We start from the raw sequence: 12,006 nt of genomic DNA on the forward strand, positions 1-12,006 counted from the left end.
TACTTGTGGTCCACTTTATATTGTAGCTTGACAAAGGTTCAAAATCTCTTATAAGACCCATTTTTGTAGCGTTCCCAGGGCTGTTCATTAGTCAGATTATATCTGCTGCATAATACATTGCTGGGTTCCTTCCACCCCTCTGAATTCCTCTAGGTTCCTGGAGTCATTCTAATTGCAACAGCCCGGTAAAGGTTCCAAGGCCAATGTAAAGAGCAAAGGTGATGAGGGACGTACCTGTTGTTCTGTGATGCACAAGCACGTTCTGGACAAATGCTTCCTAATTAAGGACAGACTTTCGTCGGGAAGATTTTCTCCTCCTAGCTGGAGCAATGATAGATCGGCGTGTTTGCCTTAATTCCAGTGCTTTGCTTTCATGTACTGAGGCACCTGGGGAATAAATGGAACCAGACTATACAATCCTTAGTGCACTCTGAGTTCCTGTAACCCCCACCCTCCCACACTGTATCCCTCAAAATTCACTGTCGGTTTTCATTCCCAGATGGCCCCTCTCTCGGCTAGGTGCGTATTCCCCAACCAAAGTTTGCAAATCAGACATGAGTCGATCCATTTGAGACAGGGAGGGGCGTGTGGCCGTGTATCTGCCCTCCCAGCTGTAGAGTAGCTCAGGGTGGTGCGATTTAATCCCAGTCACCCTCACTGACTGAGTTTGAGACCCACTCTCAGCAGGCATTGGAGAACAACTGACTGCTAGGCACAAATACGATATCCTTTTTGCATGAGTAGCACAGCTCTTCCAGCTATTGCTAGTCCACTCCCTGGGGGGGGAGGGGTGTCTTAATGTGGCTTATGCAAAATGCTCACCCACCTGAAGAAGAGCAGATGCCCTGGGCCACTCTGAATGATGTCCAGTAGGCTTCTTCAGCCTCAAAGGGGCAGCAGGCAGCAGGCCCTTACAACCCTACGTTAAATCCGGAGGGGCTGAGATCAGTCTGGGGAGGGTCAGAACCATGGCTTGAGCCCCTGGTGTGGGCAAAACAAGATTGGAAGAACAAGATGACTCTGTAAAATGTGGTTGTATTTTCCACCAAATCCATTGATACCAAATCCAGCCCAGAGTACCCACCATCCCCAGGACACACAGCAAATGCCAAGGCAATCTGACGAAGCGTGTGGATTTTAGAGCACTTTAAAGCTTGACTATTCGAACAGAAAGTGATGTTCAACTCTTACCTGTAGCAGAGCTCCTGTTCTGCTATTCTGTAGATATTTCCTCCCCCCAAGCAGTGGGAGAGAGGAAAGGCATTCCAGCACTGAATGAGCAGTAGGAATTCAGAGACAACTTAGCAGCTGAATTTATTACATTCAAATGTTTGTAATTCTTTGTGTTTAGGGTGTTGTCATTTAACGGCTATGAGACGGCTACGCAACGTAGGGTTGTTTTTTGCTGTGCGAGAGAGAGATCCACTTGTAGATGTGTTTCAGACACAGATGTTATGTGAGACCTAGATGAACTTTCCTGACTTTCTTTCTTTCAGCCTCCCCCTGCTGGCTCCCAAAGTTGCTGGGCCTTGGAAGAACTGAGGGACACTGACTCGCAAGAGAAAAAGAGCCAAGTGCGAGAACTCGCCATTCTTGTACTGGGCTAAGAGAGTGAGAGTGCATCTGTCTCTGTCTCTCTTTCCGTTTCTTTTTGGATTCCCGCTCAGATAAACGAAGCCGCCAGCAGCCTGTAGACTCGCGTCTCGTGGCCCCAGTTCTGAGGTACCTGCGTGGGGGAGCTCTCCCAGCAGCTCTGGCTGAATTGCTTGAGGGGCTCGCCAAGCGCTGCACTGCAGCTCACTGCATCTCAAGTTGAGCGCCCTCCTGAGGCAAAGAGGGGCACTGCAATATTTTTATCTCGATTTCCTGTTTTGAAGCACATTCCTGAGGGAGGCTGGGCTTGCCGTGTTGTGCTCTCTGCAGGCCAAGTGTGGCCCCGCGGAGGCTTGCCTCAGTTTCCCCTCTTCAGCACTCCTTTAATAAACTCCACCAGTTCTGAATCGCTGGCACACTCCCCTTCCAGGTCCAATTTATTTACATAGAATTCAAAACAGACTCGGTCCCTTTTCCCGCAGAGAAATCCAGGTCTTCAGCTTCACGCGCTGGCTGGAGTCTTTTTGTCCCGGAAACCTCAGACTCTCCTGCACTCTGCAGCCTGGTGTGTCTCTCCAGGTGCTCCCTCTGTCGGTGTCACTTCCCGCAGGTGGGGCCTTCTCAGAACTCTCTCCTTGGACAAAGGGTTCTGCTTCAGCTCAGGGGGCCTCACCTTCTCCCTTTCTCTCTTAAAGGAACCAGTCGCCCGGTGACAATTCCTATGTACAGAAAGCTGTAAGTGCCTGGTGAACCCAGGACTGTGCAGGCCAGTGCCAGAGGTCACACATGCCCTCTTCACATGCTACTGTTTCCCTAGGAAGTCTGTGACAAGGCAAATGAGCTGTATATGAAGCATAACTCCATGAATTTAACATTAACCGTCCCATCTGCTTTAGTCCTGGATGCTGAATAAAAGGGAGTGGAGCACAGTAAATGCCAGGATTCTGTGTTGCTGGTGTATCACCACTGAAGGGCTGTGATCTTACAGAAGAGCTGGGATGCTCAGGCCAGCAGGCTCGTTAAGCCACTTATCTAATCAAAAGTTCTGTGATTTATTGGGCAATAAAACCAAATTCTTTCCACTTACCATACATGCAGTTGCCTGATGGAGTCTCATTTCCATGTGGGCAATGCACTGCCTAGCGGTGTTCTAAATGTTCCCGAGGAAGGCACCCTGCACACTGCACGAGGGGCTAGCCCCACACTTGGGACCACCCGGTTTTCCTTGGTGTTCTGACCCCAGAATGCACCGGAAGCCGTGTCAGCCCCAGAAGGGTGCTCAGATGTCAGGAGATATTAACCATAGCATGTCAACCGACAATTTACACAGATCTTAGGGACGATGAGGGTGGAGCCAAGAGTACAAATGGAAGTTGGTACATTACAGCGAAGCGGACATTGACCACTGAAGTCTATTCAGACACTGTATTCTAATGAGGAACATTAGCTTTTCATGCGGATGGATGTTAATGGCCAATGGCCATTATGCTACATTCCAGCATGAGCTCACACACATCACTATGAATCCAGCTAAACAAGTAGGATTTTTACAATAATTAGGAAAAATTGAAAATACAGGAAACGAAAAGCAGCTGACCACATACAGCTGCGTTCCTCCACCCTTTCCAGCCAGCATCGCACTACTGCCAGGTGTGAAGGCGGAGACACTCCCGAGTCCAGTGATGTTAGGGGGCTGAGGGAAAAGGCCTCTGCATTGGAGACACTTTCCTGGGCGAGCATTCCTTGGAACATGCTTGGGGAATACGCCTTCCAGGAAGAGAGCTGATGTGCTCATAACAGGGTTCAAAAAAGAATTAGATAAATTCATGGAGGTTAGGTCTATCAATGGCTATTAGCCAGACCGGGCAGGGATGGTGTCCCTAGCCTCTGTTTGCCAGAAGCTGGGGATGGGTGACAGGGGATGGATCACTTGATGATTCCCTGTTCTGTTCACTCCCACTGGGGCACCTGGCATTGGCCGCTGTCGGAAGACAGGATACTGGGCAGGGCCGGCACTTCCATTTAGGCGACCTAGGTGGTCGCCTAGGGTGCCAGGATTTGGGGGGGCGGCATTTTGCTGGCCTTGGTGGCAATTCGGTGGCGGGGGGTCCTTCCGCGCTCCGGGTCTTTGGCAGCAATTCTGCGGCGGGTCCTTCCACGCTCTGGGACCCGCCTCTGAAGTGCCCCGAAGACCGGGAGCACAGAAGGACCCCCCCCGCCGCAGAATTGCTGCCAACGACTGGGAGCGTGGAAGGACCCCCGCCTAGGGCGCCAAAAACCCTGGCGCCGCTCCTGATACTGGGCTAGATAGACCTTTGGTCTGACCCAGTATGGCCATTCTTATGTTCAATCAATTTAGCTTCTCAGAAACCGACCGAGAGGTGACTGATTATGGCATATCAGAGCCTGCCAGGGCAGAAAGGACTGGGTACTAAAGGGGTCTTCAGTCTCGTGGAGGAAGGCAGCCCAGGAACCAATGGCTGGTGGCTGAATCCAGACAACTTCAAATTGGAAATGAGGCACATACAGTAAAAGTGAAGGGATTAACCACTGGAAGAACCTACCCAGGCAGTGGTGGATTCTCCATCTCTTGATGTGTTGAGATCCACACTGGCGGCTTTTCTGCAAGATGCTTTGGTCAGACACAAGTTACTGGGCTCAATACAGGAGTATCTGGGTAAAATGCAATGGCCTGTGATATGCAGGAGGTCTGACTAGATGATCTAATGCTCCCTTCTGGCCTTAAGCTCTATGAGTCTGTGTCTGGGCTGGACAGGACTCTGGCTGGGATCGGTGTCTTCACTGTTATTTCTTACAGTTCAAATGACGGCCCCTGTCGAATACCTTGAAATAATGGCTAGAAGTAGCAGCTAATGCAGCCTATGACAAAGCCATGTGTGAAATCCCTACACACACTAGGAATCAATGAAAAAACCTCTCAGAGAATAACAGCGCTCTCTTTGATGTGCTTTCTGGGGGTGTAATTAACTGTACCTGAAATATTATTTGATCTTTAATGTGGAAAATCAAATGTTGTTTTCTTGGACATGAACACATGTGTATCTGCGTCATTCCTTTGTGTTTGTCGTTCTTCTCAAAACCGCAGTTAAAAACGGTCTAGCCTTTGTGTGAGAGTGAAAAGGCCTCAAGTCACTGGAAGGGTTAGGTCTGGTGCTTCTCCTGGGCGAGTTAATTCCACAGATAATTGAGAGCCATTAGGGAATCCCTGTTGACTCCCATAGTGAAGCAGGTTTTGCAGCATTTCTGCATCTATTCAGGTGTCTAAGCTCTTGGGTAGAACTCGCTTTCCTTCTCTAGCTGGAGCCTCCATCGCATGGCGCCACTGGTCCCGCACCTGGTGGGAGGCCCTGATGTGTAAAGTGATGGGCTCACTGCAGATGGGTCTGTCCGTTGTAGGGCAGTGCGACAGATCCTCCTCGCTGACTGGAGCGCGACATCCTCAGAGGGTGAGCGGCGGTTGTAAAAATGATGACGAGCGCTTCCCTCGGTAATTATACCACATTCTGGACGCCATTTTCTTTTCTGTAGCAGGGAGGAGGTGTGGAACTGGCAGAAATTGCCCCTGCTGGAAATCTCCCTGGAAAGCAACATGGGATTCTTTGGGTCGGCTGAGGCGAGGGCTGAGTCCCAGCGATCCCTGGAGAATGTCTGCGCGGTGTTACACAATAGACTGCCGGGCAAGTCATTGAAGGTAATAAACCTGAATTCAACTTGTTTCATGAGCCTGGGATTTACTCATTTCTGGTGTCACTGGCTTCTCTGCTGCGTCCTTATTTAGCCCATCGCTGAAGCAATTACACCAAATTAGCATGTTCGCACCGGCCGGGCGCTGGCAGGCCTCTCCCAGGGGCTGTGATGTGCATTGTCCTGGATCACATTACAAGCTGCTGTACATGGTTAGTCATGCTCCTGCAACACGGCTAGACATGTTCTGGCTGGACTCTTTGCCTCCAATGCTTTAACTCTTTGCTTCCCTTGGAAACTGGAAGTAGGCAGCGCGACATGCACTTTGGGTGCCCGGCCGATTAGAAACGCTCTGGCTGCCTACCAGCCACCTCCATCTCCAGCTCCTGGAGCGCAGCATGGAGAAGAAAGTGCAAGCTGGCTGCCGTGTAACTGTGGGGGGATGCAGCATGCAGGGTCTTGCCTTGCACTAGGACAGGAGCTGTGCAAAGGGCCAGGTCCCCTCCAGAGGGGGTTCAGATGCTGTACCAGGAAACATGGCGCAGCACAAAGAAGCAAGCTACAGGGATCATGCAGCTGGAGATCTGAAACTCACAGCCCCTGGCTGCAGATCCTCAGTGCACATGTTGGGGAGGGACCAGGGAGGAACAAGGGGCCCTTTCTCCAAAGGCCTCTGGTTATTATGCTGGTCAGAGCCTGTGTATGGCTGAGATAGGATTCCAGCCCTCCCCCTGAGCAGAGCTCCCACAACAGGTGCGGGATTGCAGGGATCCCAGCCACGGGGGAGGGTGAATGCGGCTGGCTCAAAAGGGACTAACTGCACCATTAAAGAGCAGGGCCAGGGAGAGCTCTGGGCTGTTGCCTGCTCTGAGCAGAGCGGTCCGGGGACCGGCCTCCCTGGGCAGAGGCGTGGCTGCTGGGAGCTGTGTGGGTGTTGCTCACACTTCAATTGCTGCAAATGCCTTTCCCAGGCCTCCTCCTGATCTAGCAGCACTGCAGAGCGAGGGGCTGATCCCTGGCCCCCCGACCCACGCTCCAGGCAAGGGTGGGTGGGGAGATGCGTGTGTCAGACAAGCTGGAGCAGGATGCTCCTGTGCAGTCACCAGTCGGGAAGCGGGGCAGCCTGACCCAGACGCCCAGCGGAGGAGCTTTGTGATTAACAGTGAGATGGGGAGTTTTACACATTCCTGACTCTGGTTGCACCAGCCACATTATAGACGCCTGCACTCGCACCCCTCACACAGCCACAGGCCCCCCATGCGTAGAGCAACCCCCCCCCCCATTGTGTCTCCATCATGCCGCTGCTGCAGGAGCTGGTAGCAGTGGCTGAGGGGTCTGTGGAGAGGCTATTTCCGACCCTGCAGCGCCACGGCCACAGCTCCCGCCCGCCACCTCGGGTGCGAACCGTATCGGTAGCGGTGGCAGTCGAAGCTGTGAAAGCTTTAATGTGGTTTAACCTGGCATCACACACAGCGTGTGCTCGTTCCTGTTTCAGAGTGCTTAAAGCTGTCACCCCCCTGGACCCCTCTGCCACGAGCCCCAAACGCCAACCCGTGCCAGGCAGAAATGGCCTTGCTGCACCAAAAAGCCAAACTGCCTTTCTCCTGCCTGCCACAGGGTCTGGCTGCTGGCACAACTCCCGCCCCCCAACGGGGAGTTGAAGATGCAAAAGCCGAAGGGCGCTCTGGCTCGGCCGTGTGAGGGGCGGCAGTGGGTCGCTCTGTGGGTCTCGAGGGCTGTACGCAGGTGGGGATGAGTGGGCACGGTGCACGTAGGGGGGTGAGTGCATGGGAGCCACCTTGAGGAGGTGAGTGTATTGGGTGTGATTCTGGGGCCCTGGGGGATTAAAGGGGCCAACTTGTAATCAGACAGCAGCTGAACTTTAAGAGCCCCAAAGATTTTTGCATTAAAATTGTTTGCTGCCAAATCAAACATTCTGAAGCTTTAAAGTGCTGAGATTTGGGAGAACCTCAAATATTTGTTGACTACGGGAGACAAGAGAATTTTAAGTAATTATTTGGCCCTATGTGATTTTAAGCCATTGCTCCCCTGACGGACAGCAGCAGATTTCCTGTGGCTTTGTTACAAGGTATTTCGTTCTTTTCTCTTGTCTTGGAAACCTGGGAGCAGAGTGAGGAGCTAATCAGTGCTTCATGGAGGGGTTCCGGTTACAGGATGGTGACAGAGAATCTCAGAAATCAGAGCAGCCTGCTGTGCCCATCCGCTGGGTGTACTAATAACCTTAGTAACTAGTGAGACGGCAGGGCTGAATCAGTTAGAAAAACCAGTCATCCCCTTCCCCTAGCAGGTCTCCCTGCCTTCTGCAGAGCACTTGGCCCAAGGGTGCTCTGGATCTATACTGGATGCAATGCCTCGCTGCCCTGAGTGGGCACTGCTTCTGGAACCAAAAACTCCAGTTCAGGGGTCTGAATGTTTGGAGAGGTTTTTCCTGCTCACTTCTGGGTTATGGCTGGGATTGAATCCAAGTGCACCAAAACTACCCAAAGGACCCAGTTCTCACGAGATTTCCAGCCCAGTAATGCTGACTCCAGGCTTGCGGAGGCTTTTGGGTGCTTATGCAGAGCAAATCTGAGCTGCTGATCTTTTAAGGTCCTCGCTGACCCCCATCACTGCCATTCACCCGATGCACAGACAGGCCCCAGGGCTTATTTTACCATAGCCCCTTCTGCTCTCTAGCCCGTTAAGGGCTTGGGGATTTAATTTCACATGGATTAATTTGGAGAGACCTTGGAGACTGGAGCGGAAAGCTCCCGAATGCAGCTGGGTTTGTGCTTTCCTTGTAAACCACAGGTGGTTCATTGCAGAGAACTCGCCATCAGCCCAGAAAAGTTTGACACCTTCCATCTCGCAGAATTTGCTGCATCCTTCACCAACCTGGGCTTCCTGTGCAGAGTGCCCCAGCTGCTCCCCAGTGCGGCCAGCGGCCATGGAACAGGCTTTGAAAGGGAGGCAGGAAGGGCGACCCTGATTAACGCCTCAGCCCTCAATCTGCTTCCCATGAGGCATCACTCGGCACGGGGCCCCTTCCTCCCCTGGGACGACTCTCCCTGCCGGCCCCGCCTGGTGCAGTACAGGGATGACTCGCTCAGCCAAAATAACTGACAATAAAATGTTTGAGAGAGGAATTCCTTACAAGTGCTTTCTCCATCGCACAGTGCAGCAACCCCAGCATGGAGCCTGCACATCCCCAGTAGGCAGAGGCCAGGACCAGCGCCAGACTGGGAGCTGCGTTTCCAGCCAGTAATAACACAGCTGGAAATGCCCAGAACAGCTCCAGTGCCCGGCTGCCCCAAGGCATGTTGTGAGGATCCAGAGAAATGAATATTCACCTCTCTGAGCCCCACAGGGGTCAGAGGGCAATGTCCCTGGGCCTGGTCCCAATCCTGGGGGCCCATTTGTCTGGGGGAGAGGGAAGGGGGGCACAGAGCAGGTACCTGAACTGAGCTTTGGAGAGATTCCTGGTTAGCTGCTGTGACAGCTGAGTTTTCTGCTGGGTGACTGTCCATGTACAAAACCAGCGAGCTCGGACTGCTGTGCCAGCCGGGCATTGGGCCCTGCCCTCTCCTTTCCTAGGCTGGGGCAGGGGCAGGTGCCCACCTCCGATTTGCAGACCAGCCCTGTGTGCACTTTGCAAAAGCTTTCATGCTTCAGCTGCACTTCGAGTCACAGAGACAGTCCAAGTTTGGCTTGGCTGGGATACAAAGGCAGTTTCCTGTCTGATTAGCTCATTTGTTGCTCACCTTCCTTTTTGCCCCTCCATATCTGTGGCCATGGAAGGCTCCGTCTGGAGAGCAGCACAGGGAAATACAGTAGAGGGGCACAGTCCCTCGGGAATCAGGAGTGCGCATGATTATCGTCGTTGCTCTAAATAGTTGGGGATTTGGAACCCACGGCCTAGCTGCCCGCCAGGGTTGTGTTCTCCCACCGTCAGGCCAGTCAGCTGGAGACACTGAGGAAAATGTCGGCTAGTTGGAGACACCAAACGGGGTCTGGGGTCCGACGGTGCAGTCGGCTCTGCCTGGCTGCGCTGCTTTGCTGGGTCTGTTTATTGCTCGACCCCAGGAGCATTTACAGTATAAAATCAAACAGAACATTTACAAGGTGAACTCGGCGCTCAGGGCTCTTGCTCCAGCCAGCCAGCCAGCCGGGACTAGCCCGGGAGAAGCGACTGAGCCAGGCCTGTCAGCAAGGCCAGTCTGGGAAAGTGAGCTCCAGCACTGACCCTGCCCAGCCACAGCCTGTGGGCTGAGGCCTGTTTGAGGCAGCTTGAGCTGCTGCAGCAGCAGAGCCGTGCGGCTAATGAGACGGGACCCCAAGCCCTCCAGGGCTGTGTAGGGTGAAACCAACCCCCGGAAGTGCATGGGGAGGCGAAGTGGCAGGCAGTGAAGACGACAGGTGGCAGGTGAAAGCTCTCCGGGCGAGAAGCAGCACCAAGCATGCAGGCTGCTGCATTCCCAGTGCAGCTGCAGTATCTGCAGCACCCCCCAGAGTGCCCTGCAGGGATTCAGCTGGGCTGTGCACGTGCAGGTAATGTCATGCTCTCGGGAGCTGCACTTTCACCAGAATTAGCAAATGGGTCCCAAGGCCAAATGACACCGTCTGCAACCAGGGCTGTTACTTGTAATGAGGGAGAGTTGGGCGAGAAAGTGCAGGTGCCAGGGGCAGTAGGGACTTGCATGGGCCTGTGGGATGAGGAAACCCTTTGTGAGAACAGGAAGGTTGTAGAGGGGGGTCCCCGGCCCGGCAGGGATTAACACGGCTGGCCCTTTTCCTCAGGACGCAAGTGGGGGTTACGCCCTGCCAGCTGCTCTAGGAGTAACCACATCCTTAGTGTGGCTGGGATTCTGGGACTGAGAGGCCAGTGCAGCTGATTGCACTGCATGAAAGGTGGAAACTGGCACACACCCAGCTGTGTGTGCGCGAAATGTGCCCACTAGCCTGGCTTGGGCATTCAGCGCAGATTTAATGAATCTCTTTCCAGTTCTTTTTTCCCCGTGGTGCAAAGCTCTCATCCTTTCGGGCTCACTGGAGCTGTGTTTTTATCTCTTTTCTCACCTAACACGTTGTCTGGCCTGTCTATTGAGAGTGGAAGGTCTTCAGGGCAGGGGCTCTCTCTTGTTCTCTCAGAACAGCATCGAGCAGAATGTGGCCTGATCACAGCTGGGGCTCCTAGGTTAATGCTGCCATAAGACCATATAATAATAACAATAGTGTTGCAGAATGCCTCTGTCTGTGACATCACACATGCCGTGGGTGATGTGGGCTGTATTGAGACATCTGCTATTGTGCTGTTGCATTCTGGCTGCCTCATTGGTGAAGCTAGCAGTTGCAGAAGCATTTCACAGAGGGAGGTGCACTGGGGAAAAATTTGGAAGAGCTTAGTTAAAGCTTATTTCTGTGCTGAATGCTGCCCTGTGCAGCCAGTTCTGGGGAATTTCAGTCCAGAGATCTGGGCTTCGCTCAGTTTTCCTATTTGCTTCTCAGTTCACCTTTAAATTCAGATTTCATAAAACAAACAATAAAAAGAGCTGCAAAACCACCTATGAAATCAGCTGCTCAGGTGAGCAGGGCTCTTAATGTATATGCCTGTCACACTGCCCACCATAGACCTTGGTTTGCAGTTCAAAGGGTCTCGACAAGGTTTGGATGGAGAGCGAACGAATCAGCGTGAAATGCTGGCTGGATGAGTGAACTAAAACATTCACTTGGCTTCTTTCCTTTCCCTCTTTTGAGCTGTGAGTGGGGCACCTCTTGGGGATGGCTATAGAAGCAGGATTAGAAACTCCAACCATGTCATGTTATCACCATGCAGGTGGGGTTCTGTAAATACACCACCACGCTCTGGTGAGCGTGGTGCAGCCCCTGGGTTACTGATTACTTTGGAATCAGTGATGGGGCAATCTCAGAAGGTCTGGGGTTGAGTCCCCCCCAGAAATGTCTGTATTTCCCCATTTAGATCCACAGTGATGAGCTGTCACTACTTTGGCTCCCGGACGTGACTAGAACCAGAGAACAGAACTGCAAGACGTGCTCTCCTGGAGACACAAAGCAAGTTACTGAACGACATGTAAAGCCCAGCAAGGCCCAGCTTTGGTTTGGGTGGGTTCTGGTTCTATTGGCTCAGTTTGCCTGACTGTTAGGGATGGACTGAGAGCGTGGTGCTGTAATTGGATCTACAGTCTCCCTGCTGCTCCACCACGGCACTGTCTGGATTTAAGCTTTGTGTTGAACTTGGAGCTCCATGGCCATGGGAACCCAGTCTGGTCTCCAGAAGGTACCTTTGATTAGAGATTAGAGGACCTCTTTGAGCTGCAGGATGTTGCGACTCAAGCTGATCCTGGAGATGGTGAGCAGATTACGCCTTCCAAATTCCTGCATTGATTATCAGCCAGGGAGACTCATGGCACCAATTCACATGGTTACGGGGGAAGGAGCTTGTTTTCAAATCCTCACATGGCAACTGTGTAAAAATCCCCCCGGACTGCACAACATGCAACCAGGGTGAGAAATGGGGCTCGCATGGTAGTGTGCGAATGGTGCTCTGGTCAATTAAACATTGCCCATGCAGAAAGTTAGACCCCGGGGCTTGGATGCTGCAGCTGCTCTGTGCATGCGACGCCCACTTCAGTCAATAGGATGGAGCAGCTGCAAGATCAGGCCAGTGAAAGCATATGATGATATCAAGTC

At 52.6% G+C, this 12,006-nt stretch overlaps 1 long non-coding RNA gene across 1 annotated transcript; it reads right to left on the minus strand.

Annotated features, from left to right (window-relative positions):
* Window positions 1-276: 276 nt before the first annotated feature.
* On the minus strand, window positions 277-10,504 carry LOC120385928. Its single transcript, XR_005589424.1, has 3 exons — window positions 10,375-10,504; window positions 827-981; window positions 277-387 (listed from the first exon to the last, which is right to left on the minus strand). It is a non-coding gene; the product is annotated as an uncharacterized LOC120385928 (long non-coding RNA).
* Window positions 10,505-12,006: the final 1,502 nt, after the last annotated feature.

The sequence above is a fragment of the Mauremys reevesii genome, linkage group 18 (assembly GCF_016161935.1).
Source record: "Mauremys reevesii isolate NIE-2019 linkage group 18, ASM1616193v1, whole genome shotgun sequence".
NCBI lineage: Eukaryota > Metazoa > Chordata > Testudines > Geoemydidae > Mauremys > Mauremys reevesii.